Here is a 25,999-nt window from a genome sequence, read left to right on the forward strand (position 1 = left end):
ATATATGTGACCACCATTTCATTAGATGATCAGTCATCAAAGACAGACCACAAATTCCCCAAAGCCCAAATAGCCCAATTTTTAACATATGATGCTGTGATATTGTGGTATAAGAAATGTATGTTTAATCTTTTCCTGGCTCTAAGCGCAAGAGCATCTGGGCCCCTTGGAATTTCTTGCTGCTGCTGCTAAGTCGCTTCAGCCGTGTTCGACTTTGTGCGACACTATAGACAGCAACCCACCAGGCTCCCCCGTCCCTAGGATTCTCCAGGCAAGAACACTGGAGCGGGTTGCCATTTCCTTCTCCAATGCATGAAAGTGAAAAGTGAAAGTGAAGTCGCTCAGTCGTGTTTAACTCTTAGTGACCGCATGAACTGCAGCCTACCAGGCTCCTCCATCCATGGGATTTTCCAGGCAAGAGTACTGGAGTGGGTTGCCATTGCCTTCTCCAGGAATTTCTTGAGTGATGTGGTAAGAAGAGAATTTTTTGGTATTCACGACTGTCTACTTTCAGCCACTCCTGGATTTATGCTAATGAGATAACTGGTTGTTAGAGGCTCCTAGAGGGCTTCAGGATACGAGCTAGTTGCCAGAAATACCAAGGCATGACTATAGGGTTGGAGTTTTGAGCTCTATTCCCCATCCTCTGGGGAGGAAAGGACTGAAGACCAAGTCAGTTACCAATGGCCAATCACACCTGTGGAACTAAACTTTCACAAAACTCCCTAAATGGTGGGTTCAGAGAGCTTCCAGGTTGGTAAACACATTGAGGTGTTGAGGAGGTGATGTGCCTCAAGAGAACAAGGAAGAACCCCAACCCTGTATCTTGCTCTAGGCATCTTCTGTTTGACTGTAACTTTTATAATGCTAGTAATAGTTAAGTAGAGAACTTTTCTGAGTTGTGCAAGTCATTCTAGCAAATTATCAAACCTGAGAAGGAGGGGTCTATGAGAACCCCCAACTTTGTAACCAAGTCAGATATTAATGCGAGTAACCTGAGAAGTGCTTACTCCTTGGAAGGAAAGTTATGACCAACCTAGACAGCATATTAAAAAGCAGAGATACTACTTTGCCAACAAAGGTCAGTCTAGTAAAGGCTATGGTTTTCCAGTGGTCATGTGTGGATGTGAGAGTTGGACTGTGAAGAAAGGTGACTACCGAAGAATTGATGTTTTTGAACTGTGGTGCTGGAAAAGACTCTTGAGAGTCCCTTGGACTGCAAGGAGATCCAGCCAGTCCATCCTAAAGGAGATCAGTCCTGGGTGTTCATTGGAAGGACTGATGCTGAGGCTGAATCTCCAATACTTTGGCCACCTCATGCGGAGAGGTGACTCATTGGAAAAGACCCTGATGCTGGGAGGGATTGGGGTCAGGAGGAGAAGGGGATGACAGAGGATGAGATGGCTGGATGACATCACCGACCTGATGGACGTGAGTTTGGGTATACTCTGGGAGTTGATGATGGACAGGGAGGCCTGGCGTGCTGCAATTTATGGGGTCACAAAGAGTTGGACACGACTGAGCGACTGAACTGAACTGAACTGAACCTGAAAAGCCAATACTTGGCACTGGCATCTAAAGTGGATACTGACGCTAACTCTGGGTAATTAGTGTCAGAATTGAGTTGAATTATAGGACACCCTGTTGTTGTCTGAAAAATTTGAGAATTGGTTAGTATGACAAAAATCCACAGATTTAGTGTCAGAAGTGCTGTGAGTAAAAGCATATCAAAGGTAGACAATCCTTAAAATTAATTGAATGAATTTTTATAGTATATCTACTGAAAGATTAACTGCTTGCTAAGAATTTATTATGGATGTGTTCTAAGTCATGGGACCAAAATGCAACTTTATATCCCTTATGAGAGGTAACTGTAAAAAGAAAAAAAAGTGTCTTTTAACAAAATAGACAAAGTTCTTGCAAAGTTTATTTAAAAAGAGAGAGAAAAAAAATGCATTTAAAATATTAGGAATAAAAGTAAAAGTATCTATTGAAACAGATCTTGAAAATCATGAGTAATAAAATTTTAAAACTTAAATATTAGACAACTTAGAAAATATAACAAACAAAACTGAGAAAAAAGAATATTTCTTTAACAGATTAAAAAAATGAATATAACAAAGTAAATAAACAAGATGGATCTATTTTATAGATAACTTCTACAAAACTTTCAAGAAACAGATAAACTGTATCTCATAAACTATTCCAGAGAATGCCAGAGATTAACAAGAAATTGAAAAATTTCATAACTCATTTTTGAAACTACAAGCCTTGAAAATTTGTATAAAATTGCAACTTTTACTCTAAGTAATCTATACACTGTCATAAACTTAGCTATTATCAAAATCCAAATATGAATTTTCAAAGAACTTAATAAGCTGATAATAGAATTCATACGGAAGAATAAATGGCAAAGTGTAACCAAAACAAAGCAGGAGAAGGAAAATAAAGAAGCAGGATTCAGTTTGCTGCATATGAAGACTGGATAGTATCTTGCTGAACTGTGGTAGGGAAAGATTTCTTGAGATAAAAAAAACTACCAACTATGAATGAGGCAATTAAAAAATTTCACTACATTTAGATTAAAACCTTTCATATGACAAAAGATATCAAAAAATGAAAACAGAAGCTAAATATTCAAAAACTATAATCACAACATATTTAACTAACCAACGATTATGATTCAAAATATATAAATAGATCTCAAAAATTTATATAAAGGCAATCCAACAGAAAAATAGGAAAAGGAAGGCAAATAGGTTCATAGGGAACAAGGAACCTGAATGACAGGCTTATAATAAGACATTTACGGTTTATTTATTAGAATTTAGTAGCAAATAATTTTTGTAAGTAATTGACAAAATCTATACATGAATTAAAATAATTAACAAATAAATTTAATTACAAATTAAAACAATGAGATATTAATTTACAGCATCAAGATTTGCAGAAACTGATAAATCTGGTAACACCTATGTTGGCAAGGATTCAGAGAAAGGAAACACATAAACCATATTGGTAGAATCATTCACTAAAATTATCAGTTTGGAAAGTTGCTTGACAGTTCAGTTCAGTTCATTTCAGTCGCTCAGTCATGTCTGACCCTTTGTGACCCCATGAATCGCAGCATGCCAGGCCTCCCTGTCCATCACCAACTCCTGGAGTTCACTCAGACTCACGTCCATTGAGTCAGTGATGCCATCCAGCCATCTTATCCTCTGTTGTCCCCTTCTCCTCCTGCCCTCAATCCCTCCCAGCATCAGAGTCTTTTCCAATGAGTCAAATCTTTGCATGAGGTGGCCAAAGTACTGGAGTTTCAGCTTTACCATCATTCCTTCCAAAGAAATGCCAGGGCTGATCTCCTTCAGAATGGACTGGTTGGATCTCCTTGCAGTCCAAAGGAATCTTAAGAGTCTTCTCCAACACCACAGTTGAAAAGCATCAATTCTTCAGTGCTCAGCTTTCTTCACAGTCCAACTCTCACATCCACACATAACCAGAGGAAAAACCATAGCCTTGACTAGACGGACCTTAGTTGGCAAAGTAATATCTCGGCTTTTGAATATGCTATCTAGGTTGGTCATAACTTTTCTTCCAAGGAGTAAGCGTCTTTTAATTTCATGGCTGCAATCACCATCTGCAGTGATTTTGGAGCCCCAAAAAATAAAGGCTGAGACTGTTTCCACTATTTACCCATCTATTTCCCATGAAGTGATGGGATTGGATGCCATGATCTTCGTTTTCTGAAATTGAGCTTTAAGCCAACTTTTTCACTCTCTACTTTCAGTATCATCAAGAGGCTTTATAGTTCTTCTTCACTTTCTGCCATAAGGGTGGTGTCATCTGCATATCTGAGGTTATTGATATTTCTCCCGGCAATCTTGATTCCAGCTTGTGTTTCCTCCAGTCCAGCATTTCTCATGATGTACACTGCTGCTGCTGCTGCTAAGTCTCTTCAGTAGTGTCCAACTCTGCAACCCCACAGATGGCAGCCCACCAGGCTCCACCGTCCCTGGGATTCTCCAGACAAGAACACTGGAGTGGTCTACCATCTCTTTCTCCAATGTATGACAGTGAAAAGTGAAAGAGAAGTCGTTCAGTCATGTCCGACTCTCTACAACCCCATGGACTGCAGCCCACCAGGCTCCTCCATCCATGGGATTCTCCAGGCCAGAGCACTGTATTTAAGTTAAATAAGCAGGGTGACTATATACAGCCTTGACGTACGCCTTTTCCTATTTGGAACCAGTCTGTTGTTCCATGTCCAGTTCTAACTGTTGCTTCCTGACCTGCATACAGGTTTCTCAAGAGGCAGGTCAGGTGGTCTGGTATTCCCATCTATTGAAGAATTTTCCACAGTTTGTGGTAATCCACACAGTCAAAGGCTTTGGCATAGTCAATACAGCAGAAATAGATGTTTATCTGGAACTCTCTTGCTTCTTCCATGATCCAGCGGATGTTGGCAATTTGATCTCTGTTTCCTCTGCCTTTTCTAAATCCAGCTTGAACATCAGGAGGTTCACGGTTCATGTATTGCTGAAGCCTGGCTTGGAGAATTTTGACCATTACTTTACTAGCATGTGAGATGAGTGCAACTGTGCAGTAGTTTGAGCATTCTTTTCCATTGCCCTTCTTTGGGATTGGAATGAAAACTGACCTTTTCCAGTCCTGTGGTCACTGCTGAGTCTTCCAAATTTGCTGGCATATTGAGTGAGCACTTTCACAGCATCATCTTTCAGGATTTGAAATAGCTCCACTGGAATTCCATCACCTCTACTACCTTTGTTTGCAGTGATGCCTTCTAAGGCCTACTTGACTTCACATTCCAGGATGTCTGGCTCTAGATGAGTGATCACACCATCATGATTATCTGGGTCATGAAGATCTTCTTTGTACAGTTCTTCTGTGTATTCCTGCCACCTCTTCTTAGTATCTTCTGCTTCTGTTAGGTCCATACCATTTCTGTCCTTTATCGAGCCCATCTTTGCATGAAATGTTCCCTTGGTATCTCTAATTTTCTTGAAGAGCTCTCTAGTCTTTCCCATTCTGTTGTTTTCCTCTATTTCTTTGCATTGATCTCTGAGGAAGGCTTTCTTATCTCTTCTTGCTATTCATTGGAACTCTGCATTCAGATGCTTATATCTTTCCTTTTCTCCTTTGCTTCTTGCTTCTCTTCTTTTCACAGCTATTTGTAAGGCCTCCCCAGACAGCCATTTTGCTTTTTTGCATTTCTTTTCCATGGGGATGGTCTTGATCCCTGTCTCCTGTACAATGTCACGAACCTCAGTCCATAGTTCATCAGGCACTCTACCTATCAGATCTAGTCCTTAAATCTATTTCTCACTTCCAATGTATAATCATAAGTGATTTGAAGGCGATCAGCCCTGGGATTTCTTTGGAAGGAATGATGCTATAGCTGAAACTCCAGTATTTGGGCACCTCATGCAAAGAGTTGACTCATTGGAAAAGACTCTGATGCTGGGAGGGATTGGTAGCAGGAGGAGAAGGGGACGACAGAGGATGAGATGGCTGGATGGCATCACTGACTCGATGGACATGAGTCTGAGTGAACTCCAGGAGTTGGTGATGCACAGGAAGGCCTGGGGTGCTGCGATTCATGGGGTCGCAAAGAGTTGGACACGACTGAGCAACTGAACTGAACTGAACTGAACTGTGTGGTCTAACGGTTTTCCCTACTTTCTTCAATTTAAGTCTGAATGGAGTTCAGCGTCTGAGCCACAGTCAGCTCCTGGCCTTGTTTTTGTTGACTGTATAGAGCTTCTCCATCTTTGGCTGCAAAGAACATAATCAATCTGATTTTGGTGTTGACCATCTGGTGATGTCCATGTGTAGAGTCTTCTCTTGTTTTGTTGGGAGAGGGTGTTTGCTATGACCAGTGCATTTTCTTGGCAAAACTCTATTAGTCTTTGCCCTGCTTCATTATGCATTCCAAGGCCAAATTTGCCTGTTACCCTAGGTGTTTCTTGACTTCCTACTTTTGCATTCCAGTCCCCTATAATGAAAAGGACATCTTTTTTGGGTGTTAGTTCTAAAAGGTCTTGTAGGTCTTCATAAAACCATTCAACTTCAACTTCTTCAGCGTTACTGGTTAGGGCATAGACTTGAATTACTGTGATATTAAATGGTTTGCCTTGGAAATGAACAGAGATCATTCTGTCGTTTTTGAGATTGCATCCAAGTACTGCATTTCAGAATCTTTTGCTGACCGTGATGGCTACTCCATTTCTTCTGAGGGATTCCTGCCCGCAGTAGTAGGTATAATGGTCATCTGAGTTAAATTCACCCATTCCAGTCCATTTTAGTTCTCTGATTCCTAGAATGTTGATGTTCACTCTTGCCATCTCTTGTTTGATCACTTCCCATTTGCCTTGATTCATGGACCTGACATTCCAGATTCCTAGCAATATTGTTCTTTACAGCATCAGACCTTGCTTCTATCACCAGTCACATCCACAGCTGGGTATTGTTTTTGCTTTGGCTCCATCCCTTCATTCTTTCTGGAGTTATTTCTCCACTGATCTCCAGTAGCATGTTGGACACCTACTGACCTGGGGAGTTCCTCTTTCACTATCCTATCATTTTGCCTTTTCATACTGTTCATGGGGTTCTCAAGGCAGGAATACTGAAGTGGTTTGCCATTCCCTTCTCCAGTGGACCACATTCTGTCAGACCTCTCCACCATGACCCACCCGTCTTGGGTTGCCCTGTGGGCATGGCTTAGTTTCATTGAGTTAGACAAGGCTGCGGTCTTAGTGTGATTAGACTGACTAGTTTTCTGTGAGTATGTTTTCAGTGTGTCTGACCTCTTGCAACATCTATCATCTTACTTGGGTTTCTGTTACCTCAGGTGTAGGTTATCTCTTCACGGCTGCTCCAGCAAAGTGCAGCCACTGCTCCTTACCTTGGACAGGGGGTATCTCCTCACCACCGCCCTTCTTGACCTTCAACATGGGATAGCTCCTCTAGGCCCTTCTGCACCCGCACAGCCACCGCTCCTTGGCTGTGGGGTTGTTCCTCCCGGCCGCCGCCTCTGGCATCCGACCCAGGGTGGCTCCTCTTGGCTGCCAACCCTGGCCTCGGCGGTGAGGTAGCTCCTCCGGGCCGCCGCCCCTGACCTTAAACATGGGGTAGCTCCTCTCGGCTGTTCCTGCAGAGTCTCAGCCTGGTGCTCTCGGCCGCTGGCCCTGACCTCCGAAGTGGGGTAACTCCTCTTGGCTGCCGCCCTTCGGGCATGGGGTCCTTCCGGCTTCTGCCCCTGACCTCGGGCATGGTGTAGCTCCTCTCGGCCGCGCTTAGTGCGCCGGTTGCAACCGCCCGCACTTAGTGTGCTGGTGCAGCCATGATAAAAAGATTCATATACTCTATCACCAAGAAAGTCCACTTCTAGATTCCTATCCTAAAAAACAAAAGCAATAGCAACAACAAAACCATCTTAGATATGTCCAAAGAGATCTGTACAAAGATATTTATTGTAGAATTGTTTAGAATTGTCAAAAGGGGGAATCCCAATTCTTCCTCAGTGGCGACAGTAGGAAGAGGGATAGAAATGGTGGAACACTCATGTAATGGAAAATAATAACAATAATCCCCATACATTATGTGCTGAATTGTGTCACCCCAAAACTCAAGTTTAAAAGCCCTAACCCTAGTGCCTCAGAATGTGATTGCTCTTGGACATAGGTCCTTTAGAGAGATGGTTAACTTAGAATGAGGGCCTTCTAAGTTAAGTGAAAGTTGCTAAGTCACATCCAACTCTTTGCGACCTCATGGACTCGAGCCTGCCAGGCTCCTCTGTCCATGGAATTTTCCAGGCCAGAATACTAGAATGGGTAGCCATTCCCTTCTCCAGGGGATCTTCCCAAGGTGGAGATCGAACCCAGGTCTCCAGCATTAGAGGTGGATTCTTTGCCATGTGAGCCACCAGGGAAGCCCAGGGTGTAAGCTAAGTTTGGGCCTTAATCTTATCTGACTGGTGTCCCTATAAGAAGAAGAAAGTTGGACGCAGAGAGACACCAGGAACACATGAGCACAGAGAAGACCATGTGACAACACAAAAAGACAGCCTCCTGCCTGAGAAGAAACCAAACCTACAGGCACCTTGATCTTGGACTTCAGCTTCCATGTGTGTGTGCTCAGTTGCTAAGTCATGTCTAATTCTTTGTGACCCCATGAACTGTAGCCCACTAGGTTCCTCTGTCCGCAGGATTTTCCAGGCAAGAATACTGGAGTGGGTTGCCATTGCTTTCTCCGGGGTAACTTCTCAACCTAGGGATAAAACCCGCCTTAGCAGGTGGATTCTTTACCACTTGAGCCACCTGGCAGGCTCTCCAGCTTCCATAATTGTGAGAAAATAAACTTCCACTGTTTAAGCACATAGTTTTGAGCATTTTGTTATGGCAGCTCCATAACTAAAATACACTAACTTCATGACCTCCTTAATCTTTACTACAATTAAGTGATATTGATATTATTATTCTCATATGATGTATAGGAAATGAAGATATATAAATTGAAGATTATATAAATTGCCCAACTTCATGTGCTTAGTTAATAGTGGTGCTCAGACTGGAGAATTCCAGGGATGGAGGAGTCTGGTGGGCTGCCATCTATGGGGTTGCACAGAGTCGGACATGACTGAAGCGACTTAGAGATACATGCCTAAAATATAATGTTGAATGTGTAAAAAGCCTCTAGCATACTGCCAATATATCAATTATGATTATTTTTACAACATACACAATAGAAGTTATACCTTTAGAAAAAGGAAGGAAGAGGGTTGGAGTTAGCTATGTTTCTTTCCTTTTTTTTTGTTTGTCTTAGAGAGAGCTGAAACAGATATGTCAAAATGTTAAGATGTGTTTAGACATTGTGAGAGATAATAAGTATTTGCCAGATTATTTTCTCTGCATAAAGTGTTTCAAAATTTTAAAAACACTTTCTTTTTAAAAGGCATAATATATTACTTTAGACATCATTCATTGTGGTGAAGTCAAGCAGTAAACCCTTTGTCATAAAAGAGCAGTTCATTCTTTCTGTCTTGAGTGCAAACACTAAAGAAAACGTTTCTTGCATGTTTGTTTGTTTTGTAATTGGAATATTAAAAGGGCAATTTTCTTTAACATATGTTGGTTGACTTGCAAAACAGTCTGGATCCCTTTACAAATCAGGTTCCTGAGTTGATCATACAGTGAAGACCAAAGAAAGTGATTGGAAACAGATGTGACATTTTAAAAGCTTCCATTGTAAAAAGCAGAAAAGAGACAAAGATGGGGCTGGGGCATGGTTGAAGGACACAGCATACTTCCACAGACATACCTCTGCTCTTACTAACAGAAAGCTTGTTGCTGCCCCCCATTCCGAATATATGGAGAAGATCATTTTTCTCTATGTACACAAGAAAAAACACTGGTTCAGGAGCTGATTGCTCTGAGATACCATTAACACTCAGACCTGAAACAGTGGCTGGAATCTCATGCTGCCTATTTAGAAGGAAAAAAGCATTAATATAGGATTTATATGCTGGAAAGCCCTACAGAAGCTGAAATAGAGTGGCAAGATAGTCTTAAGAAACCAGGGGGAGTTATGAAATTAACTGAGTTGACTAATTTCTGAAAGTGGAAGTTGCTCAGTCACGTCTGACTCTTTGCAACCCCATGGATTATACAGCCCATGGAATTCTCCAGGCCGGAATACTGAAGTGAGTAGCCGTTCCCTTCTCCAAGGGATCTTCCCAACCCAGGGATCAAACCCAGGTCTCCTGCATTGCAGGTGGATTCTTTACCAGCTGAGCCACAAAGGAAGCCCTTGTGAATACTTTCTGAGACCCTGGTAAAAATGCCTATAGGTCTGTTTGTTCTCTTCCAAAAGGAAGCACTATTACTCAGTGTTTGGTGGGGAGACAGCTGTCCATGAGTCTCTCCCATTTCTGTACATCTTTTGAGCAGAGGAGATGACATCTTTTGTTCTGAACTAAATTATCAAGGATATTCATACAGTAAACAACCTGAGAAAATAGACAGAGTGTCTCTCTCTAGAGAGAGGAGCAGGTTTGTTTGCTGTCCAACATAAAATATAAAGGTTTCCTGGCTCAGGATTTCTCAGCTGTGAAGCAAACCATCTGGGTCATGGCACATCACCCTCAAGGGATTTGGGAGTCAAGCGGAGCCAGTGAAAACAAACGCTCATGCTATTTGTTGTCCTTTGAGTAATGGCATTCCTTGTCTCTGACCCAGGGGTCTTATGACTTTTGTCAGCATCCATGAAGCTGCAGCAGAGTAACCGGTATATTCGCTTGGAGGTTGAAGAAAGTCTTAGACCTTCTACAACCCTTAACAAGTGTTACTTCTAAGCTTAATGGTTAAATATATCAAATATGGTGAAATGGTTAAATATTCAACAAATACGCAGTGATCACTTACCAAATGTCCTGCTGCTGCTGCTAAGTCGCTTCAGTCATGTCCGACTCTGGGTGACCCCAGAGATGGCAGCCCATCAGGCTCCCCCGCCCCTGGGGTTCTCCAGGCAAGAACACTGGAGTGGGTTGCCATTTCCTTCTCCAAATGCCCATTACTGTGCTAAGTGAGCACTTGACATCTATTATCTCATTTAATCTTCCATTGGCTCTAGGAAGAAGTGAGGCATAGCCAGGTTATATGATCCACTGAAAATCATACAGTTTATGAGGAACAGCTTCAGGCATCTAGCCCAGCCAGTCTGACTGGAGCAGTCAGTCCACTCTTATGATTTTCTATCTATACAGCACCACTTTGCTGTCCCTATTAACAATAAGGAAACTGAAATTCTGAATGGCCAGTGCTTGTTCAAAGTCACAAAATTCATGCATGTGAAGTTAAGATATATCAACTCCATGATAAAATGAAAAGGCAATGTGGCATTAAAAGAGTGATTTGTGCTATAATCTTCCAATATTGTCTATTTATTTTGCAAGTAAGCAAAAGAAGCACATAGTGGCAGATAAGAACAACTAAAAGATGCCAAAATTAGTGCACAATAGTTTGAAGAGAAAAGGGATTAACATAATTTCAAGTTATCTTGCCCCCAAAACTTATCAACTGAAAAGGGAAAAATAGTAACTTTAAAATAAAGAAACTTAGCAGATGCCAACTTACCCTAGTGATTAAGGTGCATTACCAGCAATAAGGCAATCAACATCCTTAACTCATTGATATGATACACTGGGAAGGACACATCATTTTTTCATATTCTTGCCAAAATGCCAAAATCTAATACATGTCTTATTCCAATCACGAGAAAACATCAGACATACACAGATTGAGGAATGTTCTACAAAATAGCTAATCAGTATTCCTTAAAAGTGTCAGGGACATAAAAGCCAAGGAAAAACTGGAGAACTGTTAAAAACCAGAAGAGACAAAGCAGAAATAACAAGAGACACCATGTGAGATGATGAATAGGACTTTGGAACAAACACAGACAAACACCTATGTCAAAATTGGTGAAATAAGAAAAAGTCTGTAACTTAGTTAACAGTGTTATTTTCTTGTACTTGATAATTGTGCTAAGGTTATTTAAGATGATAAGGGGAGCAGGGTGAAGAATATAAGGAAATCTTTTTTGTATTTTTTTTCAACTTTTGTAAGTCTAATATTAGTTCAAAATAAAATTTTTTTAAAAAAATCTATTACGTCACTTATATAAAACAATGTTTTCTGAAATGTAGTATAGTAGCGAAGAGCATATTCTCTCCATTTAAACCCTGATTCTTCTACTTGTATCATTTTGAACAAGTTATGCTAATCATTCTATGCTCCAATTTTCTCATCTGAAAAATGAATGGCATTACATGAAAAAAGAATCTAAAAAGTGTATATGATTGACTCAATTCACCGTACATATGAACACAACATTGTAAATCAACTATACTCCAGCAAAAAAAATTTTTTGAAAAGGGTCATAATAATTCCTAAGATTATTGTTATGAAGATTAAATAAAGGAATCCTAGATGAATGCTAAAAACAGAGGTTGTTCCAGAAAAACACTCAATATATACTGACTTTGTTGTTACTATGCAGCGGTTTACGTATGCCAGGCATGCTCGGGTTTCACCTGTCAAAGATGTTCAGAGACTGAAGTAGGCTCTTGGAAGAGAGGAGGGGGAGAGTACAAGGAGCAATGGTTGCCTCACCAGGGTGTCCTCTGAACTAGCTCAAATGCCAGCAAAGCCACACCTGAGACACAGTGAATGAAGGCGGTCTGGGTGGGAATGTGGTGAACTGGAGAGCCAGAGCCTCATCCAAGGAAACAACTGCACTCTTGCTGTCCCCTGATAGACTCTAGTCAAATATTGCCAGCTCTTCTAATTTTTCAAGAAAAGCAAGAGCCTTGGCTTTTAATAGGAAAACCCCTAACTTTGAAATGTTGATAAATTATTTAAAAATGTAAAACTCTCTGAGGTAAATACTATAAGGGCCCAATCAAACTCTTAGAAAAGAGCTGGATGCTGCAGGCTCATTTATAAGCCTGTCGTGAATGGCCAACAAATTGGCAGGTACAACCTGGCAACTACTGGCAAGAGGGCTGGGCTTTGAGGTCAAAATACCCTGGTGCAAAGTTGCTTCTGCCATGAATTAGTATAACCTGGGCAAATAGTCAGACATGACTGAGAGACTAACATTTTTCACACACATGTGTTTACACACACAGACACACACACACACACATCACCTAGTCAGATAAGCTTGGGAAATTCAATTAAACAAAATTAAATACAGTTTTTCGAATTTCAAGTCTCAGAACCTTCCATATGCTCGAGTCCACTGTGAATCCAGATTAGAAGCTCTGCTATGTTTTTCTTTTTTCCAATTTCATCTGCCACCCAGCATTTTTCTGAGAACTATTAATGGGACAAGGATTGTGTGAAAATACTTAGGGCACATAGGACTAGGTGATCACTGATGCTCTCCCTGCCTGGCCCTGATCCTCCACCATCCTGAGCCAGCAGCAGGACCACCTTTTCCTCTGTTTCCCATGGGTCTTTCTGTGTGGTAGACTCTTGGTCAGTGCTTACCAAACTAATTGCCTTTGCAAAGAAATGTGAGGCTCTCAAAGCAGCCTGTACTTCAACTTGAAAAGAAAGCCAGATGCCACGTTGGACTGAGCAAGCTTGCCGGTTCAGCCAGTTGGCTTTGATTGCTTACAGAGGAAAAGCCAAACAAAGGAGGAGGTGGAATTTATTTCAGTAAACAGTATCTTTCAAAGAGAAAGAACTCAATCTCCTCCAGGAGAGGCGGCCTCACTGCTGTTACAATCAGAAAACATTTGCAAACAACCACTTGGTTAAGGAAAACAACATGTTCAAACGACAGAACTGCAGGTTTCCTCTGGGCATTTGCGAGGGGTGTGTGTGTTCAGGGAGACATGCCTTTAACGTACCTCTCTCTGCTGAAGAGCATCTACTGTCCCAGGATTGAAGAGCAGAGGGTTTATGCACACAGTGCATTTAAGCACTAAGGGATCTCACTTTTGCCAAAACTCCTCAATTGGCACATGTGGGAAGAAGTCCCAGAGTGGCCGAGCGGCTTTGCCAAGAAATAGATTCCAGCCCTGTTCCCATCCTCCCCTACTCCCTTCTGCCTGCTGTTCTCTCCTCTATATACTATCTCTTAAAGGACAGGAGCATTTTAAGAAATGGTTTACAAAACCACAATTATAAATAGATAATACCAGCAACGAAAAAACAAACACACGTGGAAAATGGCAAAAGAGTTGAGCATTGGTCAAGGTGAGGAATTAAACAATAGGATGGCATACTCAGATCCAAAGAAAACCTGATCATGTTGCTGAGAGATTTTATAAATGACTCTGATAATAACACCCCCGCCTAGCGACTAGCATTTCCTGAGCTCTGCCTGTGCTCCCCGCTGTCCTGAGTGCTTTGTTCTCCATTGTGTTCAATCCTAACAGCCACTCTTTCTGTGAGAATGGCACCACTACCACTATTTCAACACAAGGAAGGGCTGAGGGTCAGGAGGTCTAACTAAGTAATGCCCACGGTTGTAACTGAGAAGTAAGCATGTTGGGACGTGAAGCCAGATCTGCCTGGTTCCAAGGGCTTCCCCAGTGGTGCAGTGGTAAAGAATCTGTCTGCCAATGCAGGAGATGCAAAAGATGTGGGTTTGATCCCTGGGTCGGGAAGATCCCCTGGAGGAGGAAATGGCAACACACTCCAGTATTCTTCCCTGGAAAATCCCCTGGACAGAAGAGCCTTGTGGGCTACAGTCCATAGTGTCACAAAGAGATACAACACACACACACACGCGCCTGCCTGGTTCCAAAGCCCTGAGTTGTTCTCCTACATCAAAAGGAATGAAAAAAAGCAACTTGTATATTTCAAAGTAGAAGTCAATTTTTGCATGTCTAAAGAAAATGTTCATTCTTAATCTACTATGCCCAACATGAGTCAGACACTGGTCCATGCTGAGGATGAAGCAGTGCATTAGACCCTGCCAGGGCACTCTAGGTGGGATCTGGGGAGGGAGAGGAAGGCAAGATAAGGATGCTCTAAGTCATAGGGGAGCACCATGGGGACATTACAGTCAATTAATCAGGGTTCTTGGAGGAGTACCTGGAATTGATGGCATTTCACGACTGAAGCGACTTAGCAGCAGCAGCAGCAGCAGCAGCAGCAGATAGTCCATGAAAGAGAGAAAGATCCTCAAAGGGGAGGCAGAATGACAACTCCATTCTTCACACAATGGAAAGATTGGAGAGCAATGGGATGTGTCAGGGAAAAGCATCCACTGAAACGTGACTGGGGCGTGAGTGTGTCAAGAGGTAGTGGGAAACAAATTCAGAAAGCCTGGGGATCTTCAACTTCAAGCTAAGCAATTTGAGTTTTGTGCTGTAGGTAATAATAATGGGATGGAGTAGGTTCAGTTTAAGACATGTGACCATAAAATGACCCAGGTGCCAGAAGAATTAGCCTGTATGGAGCACAGGTTAACAAGAACAGGGGGCAATCTTTTCCAATCAGATCTGTGTTGGAATTGCAGCTCTGCTACCCACTAGCTGTGTGACCTTCAAGCTCCTCACCTCCCCGAGCCTTTACTTCCTCATTTGCACAATGGGAATAATAAGAATATCTAGCTCACAGGACTGCTGTGAGGGTTAAAGAAAGATCTACACAGAGTGCTTCTGAAAGTACCTTACACATGTGAGTTATTATTCACATGGTGGGTCCTGATTTGCATAATGTTTGGTTTGTCAGTGGTTTGGGATAATCAATGCTAACATCTTTTTTTTTTTTTAATTTGCCTGCTGGCTATTATACACAGAGATTCCGCGGTGTAATAGAAAGGACCACTAGTTTCAGAGACAGGCAGTCTCAGTTTCTGATTCCGACTCCCCAGGTTGCTGCTGCTGCTAAGTCGCCTCAGTCGTGTCCGACTCTGTGCAACCCCATAGACGGCAGCCCGCCAGGCTCCCCCGTCCCTGGGATTCTCCAGGCAAGAACACTGGAGTGGGTTGCCATTTCCTTCTCCAATGCATGAAAGTGAAAAGTGAAAAGGAAGTCGCTCAGTTGTGTCCGACTCTTATCGACCCCATGGACTGCAGCCTACCAGGCTCTTCCATCCATGGGATTTTCCAGGCAAGAGTACTGGAGTGGGGTGCCATTGCCTTCTCCACCCCAAGTTGCTGGTGGAGCCTAAATTGAGTGACTAGGCCAATTATGACCCTTCTCTGAGATTTGGCTACTCTTTCAGCACAAGAAGCACAAATTGATTATCAACAAATATTAACGCCCTCTCTTCCTTTCTAGGCCTGGTATTGCCTATGATTTTAGTAAGTCACTTAACTTCTCTGAGCTTCAGTGTTCTCCTTAGGAAAATGGGAATAATAATCTGCACTGGGTACTTCATGGGATTATACTGGATATAACATAGCAGGCGGGATAATACAGACCAATGTTTTATAAACTGAATCTCTTTGTAAATAGGTGGGACCATCATTATAAATTCAGCCAATATTCAGATAATTTCATTGAAGTACTGAATCCATGAGGCAAGATGGAGTCCATATTGGCATAGCCACGTGAGCTCCAAGGAAGAATAACAATGAAACTTTCTCTCCTAGCCGAGTAATAGTGAGAAATGGTTTATGTTTATGAACCTCTTTATTGCTACTCCATGAAAACAGAGTTGTGCGTGTGTGTTTAGCCACTCAGTCGTGTCCAATTCTGTGACCCCCATGGACTGTAGCCTACCAAGATCCTCTGTCCATGGCATTCTCCAGGCAAGAATACTGGAGTGGGTTGCCATTTCCTTCTCCAAAAACAGAGCTAAATGCTGTTAAAGGAGGACAATAAGATCTACACAGTTCTATTTCCTGCCTCCTTTAAATTTCACCTCTCTCCTCAGCTCCCCAAAAATAGTCACCCCCAGTCTTATTATGGTGAAGTCTTTTATTTGTGATCATAAAAAGCACAACACACATTGGAAAAAATCACCCTAGACACACAGAGACACACATAAAACATGCACAGACACATATGCACAGGCGCATTAGCACATCCCACCCCAACAGCGTCTTTAAGAGACGACCAGTTGGGAAGAGCTGATTTGATGCAGTCACTGAGCAACCTTGAGCTGGCCATGAGCCATGAGTGTTTCTTGAATCCTTTCACATTTTCCATTTACCAAGACAAGGCTTGGTATATGGAAAAGCTTATCCTTGAATATTCAAGGCTTATTCAAGGCTTATCCTTGAATCAGCCCTGAAGTGACATTCAGAACCTAAATGCCCTTTAATTAAACAAAATACCAGAACATTGGTTCCAAGGGTCTGCAAGAGTTACCAATCAGTGGGGACTTCCCTTGTGTTTCTTTTTCTGTTATTGGGAAATGGAACTGTTACCCACCAGATCACCCATGGATATGTAACATCCTGATTTGGAAATATTGTATTTTACTTTTTATTTTTACTTTTGCTCCTTTGGGAACAGGGTGAAAGGCCTGGGCTGTGGTGGGGGAAAAAAAAGCAAACCACTGGACTTAAAGTGAAACTATCAGAACTTAAGTACTTATTGTTTCCCATATAAGCTATGCTATGTTGCGTGAGTCACTTCTCACCTGTAATATGGGGTAATGATGCCCACCTTGCAGGATTGTTGGGAGGCTTGATAGAAGTATTACAGAAATAAAGAGCCTTTTATAATTTAAATGTTGAATAAACATGAGCTGTCATCGCTCTAAAGAGCAGTGAATTAGAGCCAGGGGACACAGAGCTTGAATCCTGACTCTGCCACTAAGTGGCTGGGTTGACCTTCACAAATGATTTACCTCTTGGAGATTCGTTTTCCTCACGTCGCTCAAGAAATAGTCACAAAACCTCCCTTATGTGGCGGGTTTCTGTGAATCATTCTGTAAAGTGTTAGTGTTAGCCAAACATAAGGTATAAACATTATATTATTGACTAGTTACTGCAGTACTGGTTAATTATGTAAACTATAAAATGTCATCATTTCAACGCAGTAAATTTTCCTATGATCTACATTTCTAGATTATATTATAATCTATACTATAATTAGAATAGAAATGTTTTCTAGATTATATTATAATCTGAAATGTAAAAGTCTATTCTAATTTATGTTTTCCCAGGTTCTGAATATTAAATATGTTAAATTTCTGCTTGACCATTTTAGTATAGCCACATTGAGTAAGCTGCTGCAAATACTTTACAGAATGAATGTGATAGTGATATATAAACACACAAGTAAGAGTGGAGAGAAATCCTCCAGGATTAAAATTCACTGGTTTTGTCTGCATCTATTCCAAGTAAATCTCAAGTCATTTTCAAACCTATCCTAGTGTAAGGATTAAAATAGAAATACCTGCTTTTATAAGATTAAATAACACCTTACAAAAGGGAAGATACATCCTGGGACGGTTGCTTTAATTCGTATATATTATAAAAAACAATTATCTGTAGTTTTTCTGATAACCAGTCTTGAAAATGGGAGAAAAGCCTTGAAGTCAAAGAGTGTTCTTTGACAACTATGGATTGGTGGTAACTCCCACCAGGAAAGGGCTTGGGGGAGAAACAGAAAGAGGAGGATGCGACTGGCTACAGGGGCTACTTTTATGGACACCTACTATGAAAAGTGTCTTACATCTATACTTAAGGCATCTGACACCACCCTCTTCATAACTGCTCAAGCCCACATGGCTATGGAATTCAGACTGCAGTTTTTCCAACCCGATTTGCACCATCTTTCCACTCCATGGTGCTGATTCCCTTCCTATCTTCGCTGCATGTTAGCACATCCTATAGCAACAGCCTTGGGCTGTCCAAGGATGCCTCTGAAATGTGAATGAGTTTAACAGGGACACAGTACAACCATCTGACTAACCATCTGACTCCTGGCCCATAGCTGTTTCACACTGGCCACATACAACAAACTTAATAAAGAAACAGCCTGAGTCTCAGTGTATACTTCATCCAGGATGAGGAGGAAAAGCTTCTAGTTGTGCTTAAGAGAAACTGTCTTCCATTTTGGATGCTTGTATTACATGAGAGAACTCAGGTTGATATAATGGAAGGAGCGCAGAACTGTGTCATAAAGATTTTAGTTGAAAGCCAGCACCATAGCAGTTTTTCTATAGTAGCACTTTCTGTGATGATGGAAATATTCTATATCTGTGCTTTCCAGTTTGGTAGCCACTAGCCATGTGCAGTAATAGAGTACTTGAAATGTGGCTAGTGCAGCTGAACAACTCATTTTTCAATTTTAGTTAGAATTAACTCATTTAAATTTGGATGAACACACAAAGCTAGTGGACAGTACAGCTCTCTTTCTGCCTAGCTGTGTGACCTTGAACAAGTCACTTCATTTCTCTGAGCCTGATATCACTCATCTGTTCTTGATCTTGCCACCTCACAACTTCACTGGCCTGACAAGGTGAGAAAAGAACCACAAGAGTGCCTACCACAAAATTTTATACTTAATAAGTACTCAAGAGAATTTAGTCAAATCTGAAAATGTGAATCTCACAGCAGTCCAAGAGAAATCCGTGTTAAAAATCTAAGCCTAGATTTTTCTCCAGAATTAATTCCTTATGATTGCTTTTTTTCATCCAAACCTCATTTGCCTGCCAAGAATGACCTCTGAAAAAAGGAGGGCTGAAGACAGCCTTGCTAGTTATAGGACTGTGGGTAACATCCCTGCCTCTGACTACTCTGTTTCCCCCTGGAAGCTCTGACATGTCATTTTCTCCAGGTGGTAATGATGGGAGGAGCTGAAAGCAAGGCAAAGTGCTGTCCATCTGATGTAGCCACATATCATAGAATTTTTCCAAAATTTTCTCTCTTCCTCTACTTTTTAATCACGTTGTTTTCAGGAAAATTTACCCATCTGGTTCTGATTCATTTGCACTTAACTCATCAGAGGGTGGTGTTGTAATAACAGATTGACATGAAAAGTTCCAATTCACATATCCCCTAGCCTCTTTCCTTAGGAAGAGGAGAATGGGTTTGGCCAATAGATGGGCAAAGCGCACCCAAGATGGGACAAAGGGCACGAGATGGCAGTACCAGCTCTGCTGCAAACTCTGTGGGGTCTGGGTATCCCCTCCTGGGAAATGAGAGTTTCAACTAAGTGGCGACTCAGTTCCATACCAACAATAATAGTTCCTTAGTGTTGAAAAGTCAAGTGTTTTTACAAATAGCACTATTATCACTAAGAACTCACACAAAATTGGACAGTTTGATGAAAGAAGTCTAGAATATGTTTTGCAATGACCCAAAACAAAAGGAAATGTGGTTATCAGAAATTCAGAAAAATCAAACACTCCTCGGTTAGCCTTGCTCTCTAGCTGATAAAATCACTAGATTACTAGACCAGGTCTAATATTTGAATAGCTCTACATTGAATAAAGTCTTCTGGGATGATCTGAGGGATGAAAGACAGCAACGAGGACTGGATGGTAGTATAGTTTAAGTGGCAAATCCTGGAATTAACTGTCAGTTAGTTTGAAACCAGAAACCTACTCCATTTGCACAAAATTTTTATTAGACATCTGTTGGATACAGCGTATTCAGGACTTGCCAGGGCCGCCTGATGGACTGAATACCTCATGGATTCTTTTCTTTATTTTTATTCGTTAATTCATTTAATCATTTCTTCATTCATTACACACTTTCTCAACACTTCCTGAGTGCCAGGCTATGAACTTAGTGCTAACATAGCACAGATGAACAAATAAAATAAGGCTGACAGTCTATTGAAGAAGATTAAACTTCATTGGAAATTTCTCACCAACAATCAACACACAATCTGACTTTCCTGATTATCTTTTTCTCTGCTCTGTCTCCCTTTAAAGTCATTTGTAGTGCCTTTTCCTCCTCCCAGCTTACCCTTTATTATGATAATGACTTCAAACATCAGGCATTGCTATTCAGGGCACTGTGAAAATGTGTTTTTCCCATCAGTCCTGATGAAATAGTTTCCACTGTCTGTTTCCCTTGCAGATAGCAATCAAAGTCCGGTCGTAACAATTAAAAAAAAAAGTCTAAACTCTTGTCCGATATAGAATCTAAAACTTGTCCTTGGAAAGTGACACCCAAGGGAATTTAATCACAAATATTCTTCACTTGCATCAACCCATTGATGCTAAATACAGATTTGGAATGATCCGTTTCTGGGAGCTCATTTTCCTATTCTTCCCCCTTAGTCTTCCGAGAAGGCCAAAATAAGAGGGCTTTGAAGAATGTTATTCCCTTAAGACCTCTGCTGGGATCTCCAGGGTCTCACACCAACTCTCAACCTAACTCTCAACTTTTTCCTACCTCCTCTGGTTGTAGCCCCCTTTATACAGTCCCGTTCCCCTGAGCTCTTCACTTTCTCAGGTACAGGTTGACTTTGAATCACCAGTCAATGTCTATCACTTACTATCCACACCAGGCCCTATCACTTACTAGTTATATGACCTTGGATAACTATTCATCTCCTGGCCTCAGTGTTCCCATTGATTAAAAAAAGAAAAAGCAGTATACATCTGTGTCTCAGAGGATGGTTTTGAAGTTAAATTATGTAATATAGCAAGCACCACATGGAAACTGATTCTGAACTGGTTGGAGGACTATAGATTGTCCTCCTCACTGTTAATCTCTCTTTTCTCTGAACTTGTGTAACACTAATGGTATCAAACATAGAACTCACAGCCAGAATGGCCTTTGGAGATGGATCTGAAAATTCCATCTCAAATGCTTAGTACACTCACACACACATCACACACACACACACACACACACACACACACACACACACACACACACCCTAAACTGGGTATTTGGACATCTGCCATTTCAGATTCCAAGGATGGCGTGTCTTCACTGCTCTTGTCTCCTCTTGTGATTTGACCTTTGTAACTAGGAAAATAGCCCTGGTGGTCAGTCCAAAGAGGTTCTGAGAAACGCTGTGGGAAACCTAAGGAAAAGGGATGAGCTGTTTTTTCTAAAGCCTTTTGTTCTTTGGTGAGTTTAGACCCTATTCCCGTGTCCATGGGTGATGGTTGCTAACAAATAACTACGAAGTAAAGTATATACAGGACATTCACCCTCTATCAGGCACCATCTTGGTGCATTGCTTATAGGATGCATTTAACCCTTGCAGCACATCTAATCAGATACAGCTCTGAAGCAATCAAGCTGCAGGGGGAGCAGTCACCCCCAATATTCTCTATTGCCAAGGTCCCACTCAACAGCTGGAATCCCCACTCCAGCTTTGATCACTAGCAGTTAGAAGAGCAATTGTATCTCAAACTGTGACAAGCGATTAGCCAGCTAAAGGACACCATGGGTGCCGGTCTTACTGACATAAATGTTCCCAAAAAGTAACAAGTGGGCATCCAGGGATCAGGGACTATGGGACTGACTAGCACCTTTGCCATTTCATCATACTGCTAATGCCTGGTATCTCTCAGAAGTTCAGTCATTCCAGAGCCCTTGTGATGCTTGGCACTCTTGGCTCCAGATTATAATCAGTAAATATAGCTTTGTTCCTCCAAAAGCAGAGTGATTTCTTTAGAGACCAAGCCAGATGTTCTCTGCTAACCTATCACTGGCTGTCAGGTATGATTAAAGTTGTGGGCTTTTGCTGTCAAAGGGTAGCATTAACAATCCACCCATGTCATCATACCGTACTAGGATAGGACATAGCTATCCAGCCCCAGAGATTTACAGAGGCACGGGTTTCCAATGCCTCTGTAAATTTGGCCAGGCAACTCAAATTCCAGTGATATCGTTTATGGAGAGGGCTGTCTCCTTTGGGACAATTTAGCCATGTAGAAATTATTAAAAAAAAAACTACTCTTATCCCTTTAAATAAAATATAGAGGGCACATGTATCCTTAACATATATGGAAATTCTGAAATTTCAAGATAATACAAGACTAAAAGGACTGACTCCTGATAGGGTCAACATTTTCTGTTCCTGTTCCATCTCAGGGCTGGGTCAGATGCCCTAAGACCAACTTCCTCCTTCTCATTCACATTGCTGTCAGCTCCTAAACTGCTTTCGTGTTCATTAATCATTCACAATGACCTTGAAGGAGTATCATTTGTGTTTCCCAGATGTGGAAACTATGTGGAACAGATAGGATAAGTAACTCACCAAATGTCCCACAGCCCATGATGGCAGAGATGGAATATGATGATTTAGTGTTCACACTTTTGCTTCCAGCCAGCCCAGATTTCCATCTGCAAGTTGGTACCCACTAACATTCTAGGGGATGATCTAGGCTATCTGAGCCAGGTGAGTGGAAGAAGTAAGGCAGGGGTCCCTTTTAAATATTGGGAAACTCCATTTCTCCCCACATGCTGATCCCAATTGGCATTTGACTCCAATTCATCTTGAAATTGCAGCTCGATGTCATTTTCTCAAGTGGTTTTTCCTGACATCTCCATCTAAATTAGGGTTTCTACTGTTATCCCACAACATCTTGCCCTTCCTATTTAGTAATAGTCTTCATTTTCACAATAGCTTTTTCAATTGCTGTTTTATTTATTAAGCTATAGCTCAGTTGGTAAGGAATCTGCCTACCATACCGGAGACCTGAGTTCAATTCCTTGGTCGGGAAGATCCCCTGGAGAAGGAAATGGCAACCCACTCCAGTATTCTTGCCTGGAGAATCCCACAGACAGAGGAGCCTGGCAGGCTACAGTCCATAGGGTCACAAGAGTCGGACACAACTTAGCAACAAACGACCGCCACCACCAAGTGCCATGAAGGCAGGGGCCATATTCAACTAGCACAAACCCTAGTTTCCATTAGCACTCAAGACATGTATAGAATGAAAGAACAAAAAGTTTCCTCTCATAAAGAAGTCTGAACAGGGTCAGAGAGTGTCAACCCACCAGTCAGAAGGAGACTTACCAGAAGTAGCCAGGGAGAAGTACAAAAACATGACCAAGAGCTCAGCAGCTGGTCAGATGATGTAAACCATTTGTTGTCAGGTCTAAACTGGGGCTAGGAGCCAGGAGTAGGACCCCAGGGGAGGGGAGAAGACCCAGAGCCTTTGTTTCCAGCAGGGTGGGTCACTCAAACTAGGGGCCAGAGGACAGGCATCCCAATAACAAGACTAGAAAAATAAATTTCACAGCTCTCTTTGGTGCTGTTCAGTTAAAACAGGTGGCTCTGTATCTTTCCTTCATCTTCTATGGCCAAGCATTTCTAATAGCAGTTATTGGGGAGCTATAGATAAATGCACAGGTGGAATATCATGGCAGAAAGTGTATTTAAGGAAGATTATCGTGGCTCATTGGAAAAGACTTTGATGCTGGGAGGGATTGGGGGCAGGAGGAGAAGGGGACGACAGAGGATGAAATGGCTGGATGGCATCACTGACTCGATGGGCATGACTCCGAGTGAACTCCGGGAGTTGGTGATGGACAGGGAGGCCTGGCGTGCTGCGATTCATGGGTTGCAAAGAGTCGGACACGACTGAGCGACTGAACTGAATTGAACTGAACTGATTGTTAGGATAGAGAAAAACCACAAAAGAATCTGGAAGACCAGGGACTTCTCTGGCAGTCCAGCAGTTAAGATTCCATGCTTCCACAGAGGGGGCACAGGTTCAATATCTGGTCTAGGAATTAAGATTCTGCATGTCATGCATGGTGGCAAAAAGAGAGACAGAAAGAGAAGAGAATTTACTAAAAAAAAAAAAAAAAATCAGAATCAGGAAGACCAGTTAAGATGATAATAGACAAGAGAGAAGCAATGAGAAATGAATTCAAAAGGGACCATTTTAACAGAATGAAAAGAACTGAAATATATTTCAGAGGTACACTCTGTTGAGCATAACTGATAGTGTGTGTAATAGGATCCCCTTTGGATTTGTTTTCTTTTTACTAAGTACTTAACCTTATTAAAGCCTCCTAAGGAGCCTGTATGTTGAATAGATATGGACACAGGCTTGAAAACTGACCTGCCCATGTCAGAGAAGCTGGGCTGGGGCTGGAGTCCAGTCTCCTGACCACCATCTCCAGAACTCTAGACAGCTTCAGGACGTTGTGTAACTCAGAGTTACAGGAATGAGCTCACCTCACTCCTCAAGGATCAAGCAGTCTTTGATCTCGTTTGTGTACTCATGTTTATGTAAATACACATTTATAACTGTGCATTTCCCAGAAGAGAGGTCGGAGGATTTCCATCAGCTCTGGGAGTTTGATAACAGCTTCAGCAGTGGCTGCACCAAAGACCCCAGTGCCTCACGACAGGCTCTCTCCCTGTGAGTCAGACCTGTTCTTCATCTTTACTGTTTTTCCTGATTACTAAAGAAATTCCAGGGTCACTGTAAAATAACCAAATAAACTTTTTAAAGATAAAATACTGTATACTCTGCTTCAACTTACTCTTTATTTGATAATACAAAATACTTACTGGCATTTATGGATCCTCTATTAGTTGCCAGGCACTGGGTGAGTCACTTTAAATGAGGATCTCATTTAATCCTCACAACAGTCTCCCGCAAGTACTGTTACTACCCCTAGTCTACAGCTGAGAAAACAGTCTCCCAGAGAGTCACATACCCAAGTTCACAGCGCTAGAGAATGGCAGAAACAGAATTCTGGGCAGGTCCCGAGATCCGGAATGTACACACCTCACTGCAGCTGTGCATCAGGGGTATCTTTCCAAGCCAGACATGTTGTTGTTGTTCAGTGCTAAGTCATGTCTGACTCTTTGCAACCCCATGGACTGCAGCACATCAGGCTCCCCTGTCCTCCACTACCTCCTGGAGTTTGTGCAAATTCATGCCCATTGAGTCAGCCATATTATCTAACCATCTCCTCCTCTGCCATTCCCTTCTCCTTTTGTCTTCCATCTTTTTTTAGCATCAGGGTCTTTTTCAATTATTCAATCATATTTCGTTCTTGAAGAAAAGGTTGTTGTCTTCTCCTATTCCCAAGACTCCTATCCCCTCGAACCTTATCTTAGTAAACATAAGACTCCTATCCCCTTGAACCTTATCTAGAGTAAAAGGGCCAAACCATAATTCATTTTTTTGAGGCTTTGAAAATGCATTTCTTTTTTTATTGAAGTATATAGTTGATATACCATGTTGTGTTAGTTTCAGATGTACAGTAAAGTGATTCATTTATACATACGTATATATCTTTTTTTTTTCAGATTCTTTTCCCTTATAGGTTATTGTATAGTTCCCTGTGTTACAATAGGTTCTTTTTGGTTATCTATTTAATAGTTTATCAATATATATAGTAGTTTTTTTTTTCTTTCAAAAGCAGTCATATTCTTCAACTTAAGTAGGTTTTCTCATATCTACTTCCTGAGTCAGAAATCCTTAGCTATGTCCCCTTATCTATGGTGGATAAAGCACTTGGCTAAAACAAGAAGCTCAAATCTTGCGTTAGGTAATAGCTATACTATTCACCTATTGGGTGATCAGAAGCAAGTACCCTCTCTGCCTGCATCTCAGTTTC

This window comes from Ovis canadensis, chromosome 1 (assembly GCF_042477335.2).
Source record: "Ovis canadensis isolate MfBH-ARS-UI-01 breed Bighorn chromosome 1, ARS-UI_OviCan_v2, whole genome shotgun sequence".
NCBI classification, from domain to species: Eukaryota; Metazoa; Chordata; class Mammalia; order Artiodactyla; family Bovidae; genus Ovis; species Ovis canadensis.